General features: G+C 42.8%; 1 long non-coding RNA gene across 1 annotated transcript; it reads right to left on the reverse strand.

The window, feature by feature from the left end:
* Positions 1-257: 257 nt before the first annotated feature.
* On the reverse strand, positions 258-19,486 carry LOC148149185 (uncharacterized). The gene is made up of 3 exons (XR_015758204.1): positions 19,098-19,486; positions 14,560-14,616; positions 258-522 (listed from the first exon to the last, which is right to left on the reverse strand). It is a non-coding gene; the product is annotated as an uncharacterized LOC148149185 (long non-coding RNA).
* Between the last annotated feature and the right edge of the window lie 1,546 nt (positions 19,487-21,032).

A 21,032-nucleotide genomic window follows, 5' to 3' on the forward strand; every position in this document is an offset into this window, starting at 1 on the left:
ATCTTCACATTCAAGAATACGGGACAAGTGCAGGAATTTGGGATTAGTGAAGTTTTAGTGGTAGTTATGTTGGTGCAGACTCAATGAGCCAAAGGGCCCTTTCTGCGCAGTATGAATTATGAATCAAAGGGAATTTTGCGCTCAGGGAATACTTTGGAAATGTCAACAGCTTGGTATAAAATTCTGATTGTTTAGTTTTGCAAATTTGAACGTTTGCAATGATACTGCAGTCGCTATGAGTAGATAAGTATTTTAATTGAGAAGATATTTTGCAAACAGGATGTAAAATTATTGTTTATGGTTAAACTTGAGCAGGTTATAACGTCAAAACACGTGGTAAACTCTTAGCTCTTCTTTGGGAAAAGTTCCATTTTAGAGAAGTGAAGGAGGCCTGCAGTACTCGATGTGCCTGTGCCTGTACTGGGCGCCGTGTAAGGATTTTCCAATGTAGTTAACAGCTTTGCTTCTACAGAGCATGAGGCAATGGCAGCTTCCCCAGAATCATATCTGTTGTAGAGGGATCTTTAACATATAATATTAACTTAGCAATACAGAACTTGAATATTTCTGTTAGAGATACACTATTGAAAGTTTTTTTTAATATGTTGTATTCATCAGGAATGAAGCAAGAATACCAAATGTCAAGGAAAGCACCAATTCTTTTCTCATGAGAAATGGGTACTGGTTGATTAGTAAGTCTGCTCTGATTGGTCATGGCATTGTAATGGACAGTTCACCAGGAAACTATTGTGCACCTTGTTTTTGTTTGATTTGATACGAATTCCAGTAACAACTAATTTAAGTTAAAAATCACACAACACTAGGTTATATTCTAACATGTTTATTTGGAAGCATTAGTTTTCAGAGCGCTGCTCCTTCATCCGGTGGTTGTGGGGTAAAGGAACAGTGCTCCGAAACCTAGTGCTTCCAAATAGACCTGTTGGACTATAATCTGGTGTTGTGTGAGTTTTAACTTTGTACGTCCCAGTCCAACACCGGCATCTCCAAATCACAACTAATTTAAGAGTGTCAGTTAGGTCCACAATATATTTCACGTACAATTACTAGAAGCTACTTATTTTCATATACAAAGATCTCTCCTCGATAGCTGATTTTCTAATTTTGCAACTGAGAATTCCACAGTTGCACAAATCTCACAGAGAAAGAAAAATTGTCTTCACTAATTGTAAAACAGTGCCTCTTCCCCCCACCCCTCATCCTAATTCTGGATTCATCTACAAAGGAAACATTCTTTCAAATTCCAATTGTTCAGAATCTTAGATACTTGATCCAGTTCCCCCTTCATTCTTCTAATCTGCATCAGAAACAAACACAGTCTGCCCAACTTCTCATAAGACAACTGTCTCAATCCAGGAATCAATCTGGTAAAACTTCTCTGAACTGTCTCCAAGACGTTTACACCTTCTAGTTATTATGTTCTGGATTGAACTTCCATAGAGTAGCAGCTAGGTTTAAAGAAACCATATGGTGATGTTTTTAATCTAAGTCAAGAGATAGAATTTTCAGATTTTTGTGGCAACATAAAGGAAGAGATCATCATTACAAATTTACATGGCAATATAAATATGCAGTCCAGAGTAATTGCAGCAATTGTTTGTGAAAACACAGGACTTATACACTTAATGGTCCTGGGGAGTGTTGCTGAACAAAGAGATCTTGGACTGTTGGTTCATATGACAATGTCTGTAGACTATAACCAGATAGTGAAAGGTTTAGGTTCTCAGTTTGGTTAAACAAGATGTTCAGCTGAGCATCACTCATATCAAGATAGCTTTTTGTGAAACAAGAGGTTCAATGGAGCATGACTCAGATTAGATAAGAACTTACAGTTAACAACGGGGTAATGGGTTAACAAAGTAGAAAAGTATTCATTATGTAGAGCCATTTAACAAGATGAGGTAGCATTCAGTATGCAAGGTCAGTTAACAAAGTGAAAAGTATTCATTATGTGAAGCCAGTTACTCATTGTGTAACAGCAGATGGCTTATTCTTTATTATTGACACTTACTGATTGTAACAGCCACCCAATCAATAAGTCTGTATGTTGCCTTATCTGGATGCTCCTCCCTGTAAAATAACTATATAGTTCATTGAGAAACTGCTCTTCCAGAGAAGACTGTGAACTCATCTCTCCGTGAACAAGGGTGATCGTTCTCTCTCCCTCCAGGGTCCGGAATAAAGATGAAGGAGGTAAAACTATACTGTGTCTGAGCGTTTTGCTTCAAACTGGGGGTGGGGTGGGGGAGGGGGGGGGGAACTAGGACAACAATACTGGCGTGGTCAGCAGGATCCAAATGAATAGTTACAATCCAACAGTGTCAGTGATCACCCGGAACATTAGTTTCTTGAGAAGGACGAGCCCACAAGTAAGATTTTAGACCTTGATCCCTCTCAGTATTCCTGTGTGCAGGACGGTCCCCTCGTTCAATCTCTCTCTATCCTATGGATTCCTCGAACAGTAATTAGTTCAGTCAAGAGACACAGTTTTGCAAGCGCACTGGCAGGCAGTGGTTTGAGTCCTCTGCACTGCATTGGGGGGAGCAGGGTGTGTTTGAGGTTCAAGTCCTCTGCGTAGTACTGGGGTTAAAGTCCCCTGGGGTGGGTTTGGTTAAGGTATGAGTCTTCTGCATGGTACTGGGGTTAAAGTCCCCTAGGATGGGTTTGGTTAAGGTTTAAGTCCTCTGCATGGTACTGAGGTTAGAGACCCCTGGAGGTGTGATTGAAGTTCAAGTCCTCTGTGTGGTACTGGGGTTAAAGTCCCCTGGGGTGGGAATGATGTGATTGAGGTTCAAGTCCTCTGTGTGATACTGAGGTTAGAGATCCCTGGGGTGGGTTTGGTTGAGGTTCAAGTCCCTTTGCACGGTACTGGGTTTGAGTTTACTGGGTGGGTTGATTTGAGGTTCAAGTCCTCTGCACTGTGCTGAGTTACGAGCTTCCTATGTTTAGTTGGGTTTTGAGTTTTCTGTGTTTTAATTGGGTCTGAGATTTATGTGTTTAAGTGGGGTTCAAGTTCTCTGTGTTTAAGTGGGATTCAATCCCCTGTGAGGAGTAAAGTGAGAAAGTGGTTAAAGTCCCCTGGTGGCAAAATTTGAGGCTCTGAGTCTTTGTTCTGGGGAGGAGAGTGGCTTGGATTGAAGTGCCATGTGGTCTGTTGTGAGGGTTTTCTCTTTTTATAAGGGTAATTTCATTGAGAGGATGTAAAAAAATGAGAAAAACTGAAATTAAGGTTGTATTAACACTTGGGTTGAAAAAGGAAAGTTTCAATGTAAATTGTGCCACGCTAAGAGTATTTGATGTTTAAAAATTTTGGTTTTTAAAATACTGGTTCAGAAAATCCTTTTTAGGTAACTGTTTTGTCTTGTTTGAATTAGGATCCCAAATCCAATGTGTTTTGTGGGCTGTGTAGTGGGGAAGATTTTGTTGTTACACTGGAATTGTACATTATGTCCTTCTTAAAATTATCAAACTTGTAACCTGAAAACTAATTGATTGAGTGCCTCGAGTCCCTGATTTGTTTGGAATTCTACAATGCCTGTTTAAAAAAAACAGTTGGGTCTGTGGTCACGCTTTAGCCAGATGAGAGTACTGTATTATAATATCTTCACTGCTGTGTTTTTAAAGCAGAGTGTTCACAAAAAGAAGAGTGCATTTTTAGTTTGATATTTTATTAAAATTTTCTAGAGAATATTAGAATTTGAGGCTGAGCTGTTTAAATTCTGTTAATTATTGTTAAGGCTTCATTGGCCCCTTCATATTGCAAATTCAAAGAATGTTGATCTCTACCAAAGTTGCCACTGTAATTCCAACTGTTTTATTTGGGGAGTTTCATTTGGAGAACACATTTTAAAATATTCATCATTTGTTTCCCATGAATATTTGAGATTTAAATCTGAATTGAAACTGCCTCTTCAATTGCTAAAGCAGAGGAAACATTTTGTTGTTTTCTTGCTGTTCTAGACTTTTGAAATACTTTTCCTGACAGCTTTCACATTATTGAGGAGAAAGTCTTAGCCAACTATCAATTTGTTAAAGGAAGATCATTTCTGAATAACCTGAATGAGGTACCCAAGGGTTTGATTTTAGGACCATTGATTGTTGTTTATCAGTGACTGAGTTGCTTAGGCAGTACAATTTAGAAATTTATGGCATGTATAAAAATTGATAATGTCATAAATAGTGAACAGAGTAACAGACTTCAAGAGGACTGAGAATGTTGAAATAGGCAGACACAATTTAGTGTTGTTAAATGTGTGACCAACGGATTCAATCAGCTCCCAGTCGTGAACACAAAAAGTGAAGAAGCTAACAGTGAAGAGGAGGTCTGTGTGCTTTTGTCAGAGGCCTTCCTGCGGAAATCACTTCCCTTGTCTTTCGATCATTTAAGGGATATGAAGGTTCACTGATCAAGCTAACATCACAACAGCCAGTTGGCTTTGTTACATTTAACAGCAGTTCAGCAAAGAATGCTGCATTCACCTAGCCTGCTGCTGCAGCTGCTGCACTGCATACTCAGATGCGCTGGTATCCTTCATTTGAAGCATCTCTGCAAGGATGGAAGACTCGTCAGGTTTGTGAAGCATTTAACTGCCCTTACCCAAGAATTCAGATTTATCCAAAGAGTGATGCACAAGGACAGACTGAATTTTGTTTTCAGGTTGGACTTTACTGAAGGAGATTTTGGAGAAATGGCTCATTTCCACTCGACTTGGAGGGATTGGAGTGGTCATTAAGGACTGTGGATTTAAGAACTTTACTGGTGAATTTGTTTTCCACATGGACGGATTTTTCAAACTCTAATTACTGTAACAGACTAGTAATTTTTGTTGTAAAAATCATTATCTACTGTGTGTCAATAACTTGCTTAAATACTGGCTGTCAGAGTCTTATGAAAGCTGGTAATGTCATTGGTTATCACTAAATGATAAAAGGAGGGAATGAGGATGTGTATAGGGTAATAAGCAGGCAGGGAAAGAGTTAAGTTCTAAGTTTCGTGAAACAAGAGGTTCAGCTGAGCATGGCTCAAATCAGATAGGAACTTACAGTTAACGATGGAGTGCTGGAACCAAGGGTGATGGGTTGACAAGGTGGAAAAGCATTCATTATGTTAAATGTAGAGCCACTTAACAAGATGAGGTAGCATTCAGTATGCAAGGTCAGTTAACAAAGTGAAAAGTATTCATTACGTGAAGCCAGTTATTCATCATGTAACAGCAGATGGCTTCATCTTTATTATTGACACTCACTGATTGCAACAGCCACCCAATCAATATGTCTGTTGCCTTATCTGGATGTTCCTTCCTGTAAAATGACTACATAGTATATTGAGAAACTGCTCTTCCAGAGATGACCGTGAACTCATGTCTCTGTGCACATGGATGATTGTTCTTTCTCGGAATAAAGATGAAGGAGGTAAAACTGGGGGTGGGGGTGGGGAGGCAACAGGATAACACATAGTTCCTTGAAGGGGTGTCTCAGGTAAATAAGATAGCAAAGAAGATGTTTAATATTTAGGAGTTGGGAGGTCATGTAGCAGTTGTATAGGTCATTGGTTAGGCCACTTTTGGAATATTGTGTGTAATTCTGATCTCAGTCCTATATGAAGGATGTTGTGAAACTCGAAAGGGTTCAGAAAAGATATACAAGGATATTGCCAGGGTTGAAGGGTTTAAGCTATAGGGAGAGGCTGAATAGGCTGGGACTATTTTCCCTGGAGCATCGGAGGCTGAGAGGTGACCTTATAGAGGTTTATAAAATCATGAGGGGAATGGATATGGTAAATAGACAAGGTCTTTTCCCTGGATTGGAGGAGTCCAGAACTAGATGGCATAGGTTTAGGGTGAATTACAATTAGAATCCCTACTGTGTGGAAACAGGTCCTCTGGCCCAACAAGTCCACACCAATCCTTGGAAGAGTATCCCACTCAGCCCCATTCCCTTACATTTACCCATGACTCATCCATCTAACTTATACATCCCTGAACACTATGGACAATTTAGCATGGCCAATTCACTTAATCATCTTTGGGCTGTGGGAGGAAACCAGAGCACCTGGAGGAAACCCACACAGACATGGTAAGAATGTGCAAACTCCACAGACAGTTGCCCAAGGCTGGAATCGAACCCAGGTCCCTGGCGCCATGAAGCAGTAATGCTAACCACTGAGTTATCATGCCGCCCTCACTGTGCTGGTGAGAGGACAGAAATTTAAAAGGGACCTAAGGAACAACTTTTTCAGGCAGAGGGTGGTGCCGTGTATGGAATGAGCTCCCAGAGGAAGTGGAGGAGGCTGGTACAATTACAACATTTAAAAGGCATTTGGATAGGTATATGAACAGGAATGGTTTAGAGGGATATGGGCCAAGTGCTGGCAAATGGAGCTAGATTAATTTAGGATATCTGGTCAGATTGGATAAGTTGGACCAAATGGTCTATTTCCATGCTGTACATCTCTATGACTATATAGGCAATATTCAAGAGATGTTATCCTTCACAGTTTGTTTCACAGCTGCCTGTTTTTTTCTGAGGTGTATATGTGATTTTCAGAGTCATGCTGCACTTCACTAGCTATTGTGTAAAATCACAGCATCACAGACATGTTGCCATCCAGAAGATGATCAATCAGCCCAATGTATCTGCAATTCTTCACATGTTCCATGTCTGTTTCATGCATAAACCTCACTGACGAGGCTGTAGATTCTAGGCTGCTTTTGCCACTTGTTGGTTAGCTCATCCTCTTGAGAGTGAGCCCAGAACTAAGAGACATTTGTATAATTAGAAGTCACACTATTAGGACAGAAGGAAAATAGTGTGAAACAACTCAACTACATGATCACCAACCAAGAGTTTTGTGTGCACCTTGGAAATATAACCAGTTGCCTGAACAGAAACGGCAAAGGGCCTCCATAGGGATCAGTCCTCGCACCAGCTCTCCGAAATGTAGTCTATTCCTTCCATTAACCCACAGCTCTCAATGTCCCAAACCTCCAGGCTGAAGTAGTTCAGGACAAATGCTCACAGAGGATTATGTTCTCCGGAAGCCTACTTTAGAAAGTGGAGACTTTGACCAATCACTGCCAGGAAAGAACTCCGTGCCTAGTTTGTGGCTGACTACTCACCCAAAGCCCAACAAAAAAGTACCTTTGTCACCACTCTTGGGCCATGCATTAACCCACCAGGAACACTTCTCGGAAACTGGAACTGAGATCAAGATGAGAACGAATCAAACGTGGTAGGTATTCTGGGAAAGAAATAATGATTATTTCTCGATGTTGACAGCTTGAATGGCTTCCTGTGTTGCAAGGACTGAATCTGTCGATGTTCATGGGGAAAAATTGTCCTCAAAGAACATCACTGGCTGACACCAAGTGATGCACTCTCATTGACACAGGACTGATGAAACTGCACACAATTGTCTGAAATCTCATTGTCCCTACTGAAACACACTTCACATCCCACAACGTGATGTCTACTCCACCTCTCAACGGAGTATGCCTCAATGGAGCATCTTGCAGCTGATTGCAGACGTCACCAACTGCAACCAGATAACTGACTCTAACTGTTAAAATCCAAAGTTTAACCCTTCCATGGAAAATATGGACAATACTCAACTCTGAGGATGGGCCAGAAGTGTGCAATTGTGGCTTCCAGGTCCCACCATTACCCATCCACTGAGCTTCAAGAGAGATCCATTCTTGGTGGCATCACAACCATTCACACACATAAATAAGTTAAATCACACTTGTTTCCAAAGGAAGGGACCAATGCAGAACATAATTTTTGTTTAAGTTAAGAACCCTTACATCAACTGCGTGCATCCATTTATATTTGTGATTAAATGCTAGTGTGTTAAATTAGTTTTACATGTCGATTGTTCTGTTTTGCACATTTTTCGTAAAACTGACACTTGTCTCCACGCACTGCATTAACCTTTCATTCCAGAAGTGTTGGTTTTGTACACCACACAGTGAAGGGAAATGTCAAAAGATAGCACCGATTACTGTACTCTAAAATAAATACACCACAGGACAAGTGGTTCATGTTCAGATAAAAGATTTTAAAGTCCAGGTGGGCTCATATGTATTAGAGGGTTTTATATCGATCCCAAATCCCTACAAGCTTTCTTGCTACAATTAAGGGATGGTCACATTTAGGGGCTGAATAATTGCTCAGCCTATTTGCATGTCACATCTGGGTGATGGGTGTATGTTTGAATTGTGATGTTAAGAAATACAAAGAACATAGAAAATTTACAGCTCAGGAACAGGCCCTTCAGCCCTCCAAGCCTGAGCCGATCCAAATCTACTGTCTAAACCTGTCGCCCAATTCCTAAGCATCTGTATCCCTCTGCTCTCCACCAACTCATGCATCTGTTCAGACGCATCTTAAATGAATCTACCGTTCCTGCCTCTACTACCTCTGCTGGCAACATGTTCCAGACACCCAGCACCCTCGGTGTAAAGTACTTGCCATGTGTATCCCCCTTAAACATTTCACTTCTCACCTTGAAAGCGTGACCGTTCGTCATTGAATTCTTCACCCTGGGAAAAAGCTTATCTCTATCTATCCTATCTATATCGTTCATGATTTTGTAGATTCAATCTCCTTTTTTCGAATGAAAACAAACCTAACCTACTCAACCTCTCTTCATAGCTAGCACCTTCCATACTAGGCAACATCCGCGTAAATCTTCTTTGCACCCTCTTCAAAGCGTCCACATCTTTTTGGTAATGTGGCGACCAGAACTGTGCACAGTATTCTAAATGCGGCCGAACCAATGCGTATACAATTTTAGCATGACCTGCCAGTTCTTACACTCAGTACCCTGTCCAATGAAGGCAAGCATACCATAGGATTCTTGACTACTCTATCCACCTGTGCAGCAACATTCTGGGTACAAATTCTATCTCAACATTCATCATGTCCCTCTCCTCAGTGAACGCTGATGCAAAGTAATCATTCAGAATCTCACCCATTCTCTCAGATTCATCACACAGCCTTCCTTCATTATCCTTTAGTGGACCAATCCTTTCTCTAGTTACCCACTTATTTCTTATATAAGAATAAAAGGCTTTTGGATTCTCCTTAATTCTGCTCGCTAAAGTTATTTCATGACCCCTTTTAGCCCGCTTGATTCCTTGTTTAAGACTGGTCTTACTCTTCCGATATTCCTCCAGGGCCCGTTCTGTTCTTAGCTGCCTGGACCTTATGTATGCTTCCCTTTTCCTCTTGGCTAGTTGTACTATTTCTCCTGTCATCCACGGTTCACAAATCTTGCCTTTCCTATCCTTTGACTTCAATGGGGCATGTCTATCCTGCACTATCTTTAACCTATCTTTGAAAGCCTCCCACATATCAAGTGTGGACTTCTCTTCAAATAGCTTTGCCCAATCCACATTTCCCAGCTCCTGCCTAATTTTGATATAATTGGCTTTGGCCCAATTTAGTACACTTCCCTCAGGACTACTCTCGTCTTTGTCTACGAGTATTCTAAATCTTACAGAATTGTGGTCACTGTTTCCAAAGAAATCCCCCACCGCAACTTCTACCACCTGGCCTAGCTCATCCTCCAACACCAGTCCAAAATGGCCCCTTCCCTTGTCGGACTATTGACATACTGCTCTAGAAAACTCTCCTGGACACTTCTTACAAATTCTACCCCATCCAGACCTCTGAAACTCTGTGTATCCCATTCAATGTTGGGAAAATTAAAATCTTCCATGACCACTACCCTATTGCCTCTACATCTTTCCATAATCTGCTTACCTATTTGTTCTTCTACCCCATGCCCACTGTTGGGAGGCCTGTCATGCAGCCTCAACAATGAAACCGCACCCTTATTTCTCAGCTCCACCCATAATGCCTCACTATTCAAGCTCTCCAAAGTGACCTCTTTTAGCACAGCTGTGATATCATCCCTGACCAGCAATGCAAATCCATTCCCCCTTTTACTTCCCTCCCTGACCTGTCTGAAGCATCTATATCCTGGAACATTTAGTTACCAATCATGCCCTTCCTTCAACCAAGTCTTTGTGATTGCAATAACATCATACTCCCAGGCACCAATCTAAGCCCTAAGTTCATCTGCCTTACCCACTATACTCTATGCATTAAAGTAGATGCACTTCAGGCCACCAGTTCTTTTGCGTTCATCAGCTATCTGCCTACTCTTCCCCTTATTAATGCTATCTTCATGATTCTTACAGTCTCCAGTTTCCACCTCACTGTCTACTTGTCTTCTCTTCTGGTTCCCTGCCCCCTGCCACATTAGTTTAAAACCTCCCCAAAAAACTCCCCCAAGGACTTTAGTTCCAGTCTGGTTCAGATGTAGACTGTCCATTTTGTAATGCTCCCACCTTCCCCAGAACGAGTCCCAATGTTCAACAAATCTGAACCCCTCCCTCCTACACCATCCCTCAAGCCACGTGTTCATCCTGCCTATTTTTTCATTTCTACACTGGCTAGCATGTGACACTGGCAGTAATTCCGAGATCACTACCTGTGAAGCCCTCCTTTTTAACTTCTCTCCTAGTTCCCTGAATTCTGTTTTCAGGACATCTTGTTTTTTTAAAAACTTATATCGTTGATGCTTATATCATTGGCTGTTCATCCTCCCCTTTTAGAATGCTCTGTAGCCGATCGGTGACATCCCTGACCCGAACACCTGGGAGGCAACATACCATCTGGGAGTCCCGTTTTTGGCCACAGAATCATCTATCTACTCCCTTACAGTAGAATCCCCTATGACTATGGACAAGAACACATGTTCATATTGTTCTGTGTTAAGATCAGACAGTTGAGTGGCAGGAAGTGCCGAGTCATGTGTTTAGTCACTTCTTCCAAAAAAAAAATAAAATTAGATTTCCTCTCTTATCTACCAAAATTAAAGATTAAACAGAAAACTGATGGTCTCAGTTACACTCACCATTTCAAAACTGGACTGAGTAGAAATAGATTTTTTTTAAAAAGACAATATTCCTTTTGCAATGTATTTTCCAGGATGATAATCACTTTATTCAGGTCAACAAAGTGTCAGATGTTCAGAACAGGGCTCAGTGTCCTGGACAATATTTATCCCACAATCAACTTCACCAAAACAATTATTACAGTGGCTGATCGTGGGATGTTGCTGTGCACAACCTGTCTGCTGTATTTCTTACACTTGGTCACTGGCTACATTTCAAAAGGACATCATTGGCTGTAAAGTGTTTTGGAACATCTTGAAGTTGTGAAAAACATGATATAAATGCACTATTTCCTTTTCAGCTTGGAACAACATGCTATTTGCATCTGCTCCAGATTATGAAATTATGGAACAAAACATCAATCACGGGTTTGAGTTAATTGCACATGATATATAACATTCAATTAAGAACAGTGAAAATATTCACAACTGATCATTCCTGGGATAGTAATCTTTTCAGCCAGGACTTGTTCTCACAATGTCCTGTATGTGGAGTTTTGGAAATATGGGTGGATTGAGAGCCTGGTCAATTTTTCCATTCCCTGGTCTAGTGACACTGAGGCTAAGTGTAGAGTTCCAGCTCAGCTCAACCAATACAACAGCAGATGGAAGCTGCTCTACGTGACTCGGTAGCAAACTGGGCAGCTCATTTACCAACTACGCTTGTGTGTTAATGAGGCAGAACTTTCTGTAGAACTATCAGGACTGCATCTAGAGAAGCTTCCAATGGAAAAAAAAGCTCAAGTGAGGCATCCAAACACATTCATCAATTAGTTGCTTCTGCCTTGAGGGCATTATAATGACATACATCAAAAGCATTCTTAAATTGGAGCCATTGAACTATTTAATTCATTGCAGAGTCCCAAACTGTGTGTGTGTGTAAGTAAAATTGTTCAGCAGGCTTCTTTGTATCAGCAACAGGTGAAAAAAAACAAAATTTTTAAAAGGATTTGCTTTAAATTTCACATTGCTGCAAATACAACACAATATTAAATTTGTCAAATAATGTAGATGCATTTAATTGGAAGCTGGATAAACATGAGAAAAAGGAATAGAAGGATGTGATGATAGATGCAATGAAATAGAGCATAGAGATGTACAGCACTTCAGTCCAACTTGTCCATGCCAACTAGATATCTTAAATTAATCGAGTTCTATGTGCTAGCACCTGGCCCATATCACTCTAAACCCTTCCTATTCATATACCCATCCAGATGCCTTTTAAAGGTTCTAGTGTACCAGTCTCCATCACTTCCTGACAGCTCATTCCATAGACGCACCGCCCTCTGTCTGAAAAGTTGCCCCTTAGGTCCCTTTTAAATCTTTCTCCTCTCACCCTAAACCTATGCCATCTAGTTCTGGACTCCCCCGCCACAGGGAAAAGACCTTGTCTATTTACCAAATCCATGCCACTCATGATTTTATAAAGCTCTATAAGGTCACCTCTCGGCCTCCGAAGCTCCAGGGAAAACAGCCCTCTCTTATTCAGCCTCTCCCTATAGCTCAAACCCTCCAAACCTCGCAAAATCCTTGTAAATCTTTCCTGAACCTTTTCAAGTTTCACAACATCCTTCTTATAGGAGGAAAAATGACTGGCACCGAAGAATTGGGGTGAGTGGCCTGTTCTGCTGTAAATTCTATCCACCAGGGCATTTTTCCTATCTTGCCATCATTGAACACAGTCAGCATATCTTGGGAATTTAAGCAGTATGAGGATTCTGCCACCTGGTGGTTAGTCATCATAGCAAACTATTAATCAGCAGTATAACATTATTGGATCCAGCAATAATTAAATTATTCAACATTATCATTTGTAGTACAGTAAAAGCTCTACCTCTGTACATCTGTCCATATTGTACAGTCGTGATGTGGAGGAGCCGGTGTTAGATTGGGGTAGACAAAGTTAAAAATCATAAAACCAGGTTATAGTCCAACAGGTTTATTTGGAAGCACTAGCTTTTGGAGCGCCGCTGCTTCATCCTGAAGGAGCAACACTCAGAAAGCTAATGCTTTCAAATAACCTGTTGGATTATAACCTCATATTGTACAGATCATACACAGAGTATTAGCCACGTGCGATATTAACAGGAAGGTAGCAAATCTGGAAATGCTTAGCAGTGGAACGGAGATATAAAACTAAACAAACAAGACATAAAAAGTTGAACACTATTTTCATTGATGTTCATTACTTTTGGGGAAAATTCTATAAATGTTGGATCTTCTATTAACTTATGAGATATTTCCACCATTATTATAAACATTAGCTAAAAAATATTCTACCGTTAAAAATTGCTTCCAATATCTTAAGAATAAAGGAAAGCAAAACAACTAAAGTCATGTGCATGTCTTTTTTTAGAAAAAGTTCAAATTATGCAATTATTATAACAACTAAATTTTAATAAAATAACTTCAAAGGAAAATAAATAAGACTACTCTTATTGTTATGCTCGAGTGAGGATAATTACAGGAAAATAAAGTAGTGGCTGGAGAAGTGATGCAGGAGGAAAGGCTTCTGATTCTTGGGATATTGAGTAATTTTTAGCAGAAAGAGCACTGCACAAGTTGTAATGAGTCAGGAAATTATTGCCAACTGAGGGATTAACTGGTATTATTGGGCAGGAGCTGAAGAAAATTGCCTAGATAAGGAGGGTCTAAGAACAGAGGTGTGAGCAACAGTTAAATTAGTAAGAATGGCACGGACCAGATTGCATGCCAAGATCTTTAATGTGACAAACAAAATTGGCAAGCTCCAGGAACAGATTGCTACATAGCATTATGGGGATGTTGCATTAACAGAGCCATGGCTCAAACAAGGCTCAAGCCTTAAAATTCCTGGTTAGCAAATATAAAAGAATGAATGAGAAGGGAAAGCACAAACCAGCCATGAGTTAAACCTTGAAAGTGAAAGGCAGGGGGTTTAGAGAGAAGTTGAAAAAAAAATTTTCATTCAGAGGGTGGCGGGAGTCTGGAATGCACTATCTGGGGGGGTAGTAGAGGCAGGAAACTTCAGAACTTTAAAAAGCTATTTTAATAAGCACTTTAAATGTCACAACACTAAAGGCTGTGGATGACATTGAGTTAGTGTAGTTTTGGTGGTACAGAGGATGGACTGAAGGGCGATTCTGTGGCAGTATTAAGGATGTTATAATGGTTCTAAATGGAAAAGATTAGCCTGACAGTTCTAAGACTGAATCTATTTGACTTGAACATTGAAACTTGTTTAAAAGAGTTCCAAACTGTGAGAAGCAAATAGTTGAGCAAATATGCTGGAAAATTTAAAAGGCATGTAACAAAAATAGAGTAGTGACATGAGAAGACATTAACTATCGTAGTATAGATTGGGGAGAAAAAAAAATGTCTTGGTTATGAAAGAAAAGGAATTTTAATATATGAAAGGGAGAATTTTCTCAATTAACATACTTCTAGTTCAAAAAAGAAGAAAGCAGTTTAAACTCCCTGCGAAATGAGGTTAAATGGAGCATATAACAGACATCATTTAACTACCAGTGACCAAAATAAAATTCAGATTAAAGTACTTGTGGAAAGAGATCAGAAAATATAAAATGTAAAATGCTTACCTGGCAAAGAAATGATTTTGATCATTTAAGAATGGTCCTACCATGGGTACATTGGACCTATGTGCAGGGTAAAGACATAACTGAGCAATGACGGCATTCAGGAAGAGGTAATTTAAGTGCAAACTAGTTATATAATTTTAAGGGGAAGGTAAAACAAATTAAGCTAATGCACCCTAATTGACAACGGAGATAGAGGTTAGAATAACTCAGTAAACGTTCTGTTCTGTACTGGTCTGTAAACATTGTTACGGACAAGGGAGAGATGTGGGATGATTTCTCCATTTTATGCATCTAACCTGTGCTGCGGAGATGGTTTTGCAGTGGCAATATGACTGGACTAGAATGCAGAAGTCCAGTTTAATGACATGGAGACATGGGTTCAAATCCAACCACGGCAGCTGATGAAATTCAGATTTAATTAGTAAAAACTTGGACAAGAAAGCCAGTCTCAGTAATGGGGGTAAAAACTTGGACTATAAAACTAGTCTCAGTAATGGTGGTCACAAATAAAAGCCCATTTGGTTCACTAACATCCTTTAGGGAAAGGTGTCCTGACTTGGTCTGGTCTAATTGTGACTCCAGATCCATAGTAATGTAATTGACTCAAGTGCTCTATGAAATGCTGGAGTACATTACTCAGTTCAAGGGCAATAAGGGATCGACAACAAATACTGTTTTCAGTATTAATAGTTCTTGTCTACATGAACTTGCTTTGCGCCTGTTACGTTGCCTCTCCAATTGAAGATCACAAAAGGTTCTCATTTTGTCCCACTGAAATCCATTTAAAGCTGTTCTTGTATAGTTTGCACCCAACTTATTTGAAATTTGTAATAATTTATTTAACATGAACTTTGTTGACGCGTTTTATTGCCACATTCATTTTTGTATATTAGACGGGTTCATGTGACATTAGTTGCTATTTCTCATTTGCAGAGCCCCCAAAATCTTCCACTCCAACTATATAAACATTGTTGACCTGTTTTATTGCCACATTGATTTACACATATAAGACAAGTTCACATGATATTAGTTGCTATTTTGCATTTTCAGTGTCCCCACAATCTTCCACCTCAACTATATAAAGACACAGACTCACAGCTAGACAAAGACAAACTGATGTAAGGCCCCGTGAGGGCAAAGCTGAAAATGTGTTGCTGGAAAAGCGCAGCAGGTCAGGCAGCATCCAGGGAACAGGAGAATTGACGTTTCGGGCATAAGCCCTTCTTCAGGAATGAGGAAAGTTTGTCCAGCAGGCTAAGATAAAAGGTAGGGAGGAGGGACTTGGGGGAGGGGCGTCGGAAATGTGATAGGTGGAAAGAGGTCAAGGTGAGGGTGATAGGTCAGACTGGGGTGGGGGCGGTGAGGTCAGGAAGAAGATTGCAGGTTAGGAAGGCAGTGCTGAATTCGATGGATTTGACTGAGACAAGGTGGGGGGAGGGGAAATGAGGAAACTGGTGAAATCCGAGTTCATCCCTTGTGGTTGGAGGGTTCCTAGGCGGAAGATGAGGCGCTCTTCCTCCAACCGTTGTGTTGTTGTGGTCTGGCGATGGAGGAGTCCAAAGACCTGCATATCTTTGGTGGAGTGGGAGGGGGAGTTGAAGTGTTGAGCCACAGGGTGGTTGGGTTGGTTGGTCCGGGTGTCCCAGAGGTGTTCTCTGAAACGCTCTGCAAGTAGGTGGCCTGTCTCCCCAATATAGAGGAGGCCACATCGGGTGCAGAGGATGCAATAGATGATGTGTGTGGAGGTGCAGGTGAATCTGTGGCGGATATGGAAGTTTCCTTTGGGGCCTTGGAGGGAGGTGAGGGGGGAGGTGTGGGCGCAAGTCTTGCACCTCCTGCAGTTGCAGGGGAAGGTGCCGGGAGTGGAGGTTGGGTTGGTGGGGGGTGTGGATCTGACGAGGGAGTCATGGAGGGAGTGGTCTTTACGGAATGCTGATAGGGGAGGGGAGGGAAATCTATCCTTGGTGATGGGGTCCGTTTGGAGGTGGCGGAAATGACGGCGGATGATGCGCTGTACATGGAGATTGGTGGGGTGGTAGGTGAGGACCAGTGGGGTTCTGTCCTGGTGGCGGTTGGAGGAGCGGGAAGTGGAAGAGATGCGGTGGAGGGCATCGACGACCACGTCGGGGGGGAAATTGCGGTCCTTGAAGAAGGAGGCCATCTGGGTTGTACGTTTTTGGAACTGGTCCTCCTGGGAGCAGATGCGGCGGAGACGAAAGAATTGGGAGAATGGGATGGCGTTTTTACAGGGGGCAGGGTGGGAGGAGGTGTAGTCCAGGTAGCTGTGGGAGTCGGTCGGTTTGTAGTAGATGTCCTTGTTGATTCGGTCGCCTGAGATAGAAATAGAAAGGTCGAGGAAGGGGAGGGAGGAATCTGAGACTGTCCAGGTGAATTTGAGGTCGGGGTGGAAGGTGTTGGTGAAGTGGATGAACTGTTCAACCTCCTCGTGGGAGCACAAGGCGGCGCCGATACAGCCATCGATACAGTTGGGGTTGCAACAGAGGGAGGTTTGATAGTGAGGTTGGGGTTGCAACGGAGGGAGGTTTGATAGTGAGGTTGCAACCCCAACCTCACTATCAAACCAGCAGACAAGGGAAGTGCGGTAGTAGTTTGGCGCACTGATCTTTACACCGCTGAGGCCAAATGCCAGCTCGCAGATACCTCCTCCTACTGCCCCCTTGACCATGATCCCACCCCCCACCACCAAACCATCATCTCCCAGACCATCCATAACCTCATCACGTCGGGGGATCTCCCATCCACCACCTCCAACCTCATAGTCCCACAACTCCGCACCGCCCGCTTCTACCTCCTGCCCAAAATCCACAAACCTGACTGCCCCGGCCGACCCATTGTCTCCGCCTGCTCCTGCCCCACCGAACTCATCTCCGCATACCTTGATACGGTCCTGTCCCCCTTAGTCCAAGAACTCCCCACCTACATTCGGGACACCACCCATGCCCTCCACCTGCTCCATGATTTTCGCTTCCCCGGTCCCCAACGTCTTATTTTCACCATGGACATCCAGTCCCTGTACACCTCCATCCCCCATCACGAAGGACTCAAAGCCCTCCGCTTCTTCCTTTCCCACCGTACCGACCAGTACCCTTCCACTGACACCCTCCTTCGACTGACAGAACTGGTCCTCACCCTGAACAACTTCTCTTTCAAATCCTCCCACTTCCTCCAAACGAAAGGAGTAGCCATGGGCACCCGCATGGGCCCCAGCTATGCCTGCCTCTTTGTAGATATATGGAACAGTCCATCTTCCGCAACTACAGTGGCCCCATCCCCCACCTTTTTCTCCGCTACATCGATGACTGTATTGGCGCCGCCTCGTGCTCCCACGAGGAGGTTGAACAGTTCATCCACTTCACCAACACCTTCCACCCCGACCTCAAATTCACCTGGACAGTCTCAGATTCCTCCCTCCCCTTCCTCGACCTTTCTATTTCTATCTCAGGCGACTGAATCAACACGGACATCTACTACAAACCGACCGACTCCCACAGCTACCTGGACTACACCTCCTCCCACCCTGCCCCCTGTAAAAACGCCATCCCATTCTCCCAATTCCTTCGTCTCCGCCGCATCTGCTCCCAGGAGGACCAGTTCCAAAAACGTACAACCCAGATATGCCTCCTTCTTCAAGGACCGCAATATCCCCCCCCGATGTGGTCGACGATGCCCTCCACCGCATCTCTTCCACTTCCCGCTCCTCCGCCCTTGAGCCCCGCCCCTCCAACCGCCACCAGGACAGAACCCCACTGGTCCTCACCTACCACCCCACCAATCTCCATGTACAGCGCATCATCCGCCGACATTTCCGCCACCTCCAAACGGACCCCATCACCAAGGATATATTTCCCTCCCCTCCCCTATCAGCATTCCGTAAAGACCACTCCCTCGTCAGATCCACACCCCCCACCAACCCAGCTCCACTCCCGGCACCTTCCCCTGCAACCGCAGGAGGTGCAAGACTTGCGCCCACACCTCCCCCCTCACCTCCCTCCAAGGCCCCAAAGGAAACTTCCATATCCGCCACAGATTCACCTGCACCTCCACACACATCATCTAATGCATCCTCTGCACCCGATGTGGCCTCCTCTATATTGGGGAGACAGGCCGCCTACTTGCGGAGCATTTCAGAGAACACCTCTGGGACACCCGGACCAACCAACCCAACCACCCTGTGGCTCAACACTTCAACTCCCCCTCCCACTCCACCAAGGATATGCAGGTCTTTGGACTCCTCCATCGCTAGACCACAACAACACAACGGTTGGAGGAAGAGCGCCTCATCTTCCGCCTAGGAACCCTCCAACCACAAGGGATGAACTCGGATTTCACCAGTTTCCTCATTTCCCCTCCCCCCACCTTGTCTCAGTCAAATCCATCGAATTCAGCACTGCCTTCCTAACCTGCAATCTTCTTCCTGACCTCTCCACCCCCACCCCAGTCTGACCTATCACCCTCACCTTGACCTCTTTCCACCTATCACATTTCCGACGCCCCTCCCCCAAGTCCCTCCTCCCTACCTTTTATCTTAGTCTGCTGGACAAACTTTCTTCATTCCTGAAGAAGGGCTTATGCCCGAAACGTCGATTCTCCTGTTCCCTGGATGCTGCCTGACCTGCTGCGCTTTTCCAGCAACACATTTTCAGCTCTGATCTCCAGCATCTGCAGACCTCACTTTCTCCTCTGAGGGCAAAGAATAGACAAGGCCCAAGGTGAGGAGGATGATGACAAGGGGCTGAAGACAAGAGCAAGGACAAGGAGGAGAGTATTGGTAATGCTAAACGTTAAGAATGCCTGCAGTGTGGAAGAACGCCATTTGGCCCATTGACTTCACACCGACCCTCTGAAGAACATCCCACTCAGACCCAACGCCTTTTAATCTTGCATTTCCCATGACCAATCCACATAGCCTGCACATCTTTGGACTGTGGGAGGAAACTGGAGTACCTGGAGGAAACCCACGCAGTCATCCAAGGCTGGAATCGAACCCGGGTCCCTGGCACTGTTAGGCAGCAGTGCTAACCATTGAGCTTTCGTGATACAAAGTGAGAGGGAAATGTGAAACAAGGTTACCAATAAAGAGCCAGGGAAATGTGATATAGGGCAAAGTTAGGAGCAATGGAGGCAAGGTTACTCTGGAGAGGTTGCTGTTTGTAGTTTCTAGCTTATCCAGGTTTAGTGGACTCTGTCTTCATTTAAGATTGACTAAGCTGACTCCCATTTTCCACAGTGACACTGAGTGAGTGTGTTTGTGTGTGTTGGTGGATGTGCAATTTTAAGATCAGGAAGCTCAAACAATTCATTTCCTTCAGCTCATCTGATTTTAATCCCATTTAGAAAATATACATTCACTTCAAATTGAATTGATTTGCATTATTAAAAATAAATTGCCCCAAGCTTGAAAAAGGGTGGTAAAGATCTGAAACCACATCAGTTGCTACACTGTACTTTTAACTGCTGTTCAAAGAAACACAGCGTTCCAAAAGAAACAACATTTATTAAGTTCCCTTTTTAAAACTGAACTGTAGTCCATGTGCAATTTTATTTTCCCCCATAACATTGACAGTTTCAGTGATATTAGTCTCTGAAAATTAAATTAACTAATCAGTCAGCAAATTTACACAGCAAGGTAGGTCACACATCAAAAGATTTCCAAAGGTAGCAATGCCCTTATGTTAACAGGTCAACATTAATAAAACACAATACTAATATTCACTAAAACAAAGGCTTGTATTTATACTCTGCCTTTCATGACCTCTGGACATAAAGATTTGTTTTTGCACTGAACTTTTTATGACCCCATGTTCTCCTTAAAACGCTTTACAGCTAAAGAATAGCTTTTGAACACTTATGCACAGCTTTCGAAGTCGAGTCACTCTTACAAAATCGGAAATTTGGCAGCCAAATTTGTAGAGTAAGGCCCCACAAACACTGATAGTAACCAGGCAATCTGTTGTTTAAAGAATAAATATTGGCTCTTCTTTGAAGTAGGTATTCACTTAGGTTTGGCTTAATGTCTCACCTCAGTGGTGGCATTTGCAACAGTGCTCTTTCTATATTGAATGCTAATGTCAGCCTGAATGTTGCACTCATAACCTTGGAGTAGGATTTGAATCAAGAATCTGTCGACTCAGAGGAAAGTGTTTTAGTTCTTTCATAGAGTGGCATTTTACTTAAAGTGGGTCCAATTGGGAAAGGGTAGTCTTTGCTCATTGGTTGGATGCACAGGCTTATTAATGGCAACTGTTCTTTCTGTCAGCTATTGGCACTCAGACATGTATGTGTCCTATGTACTGGAAAAAGGTTCATCACATCATCCAACATCAATAGAATCATTTGGAATCTGAACCTGCCTGATAGGGCAAAGTTGCAGCTGTCCAATCTACATATCCATCGTCCTTCCAACTGTGTGAATGAGCCTCCTATTAATATTTCATTGGCTATTAATATACTCC

The sequence above is a fragment of the Chiloscyllium plagiosum genome, unplaced genomic scaffold (assembly GCF_037043375.1).
Source record: "Chiloscyllium plagiosum isolate Xiang-an unplaced genomic scaffold, Cpla_swu_hap1 HiC_scaffold_9, whole genome shotgun sequence".
In the NCBI taxonomy this organism is placed as follows: Eukaryota; Metazoa; Chordata; class Chondrichthyes; order Orectolobiformes; family Hemiscylliidae; genus Chiloscyllium; species Chiloscyllium plagiosum.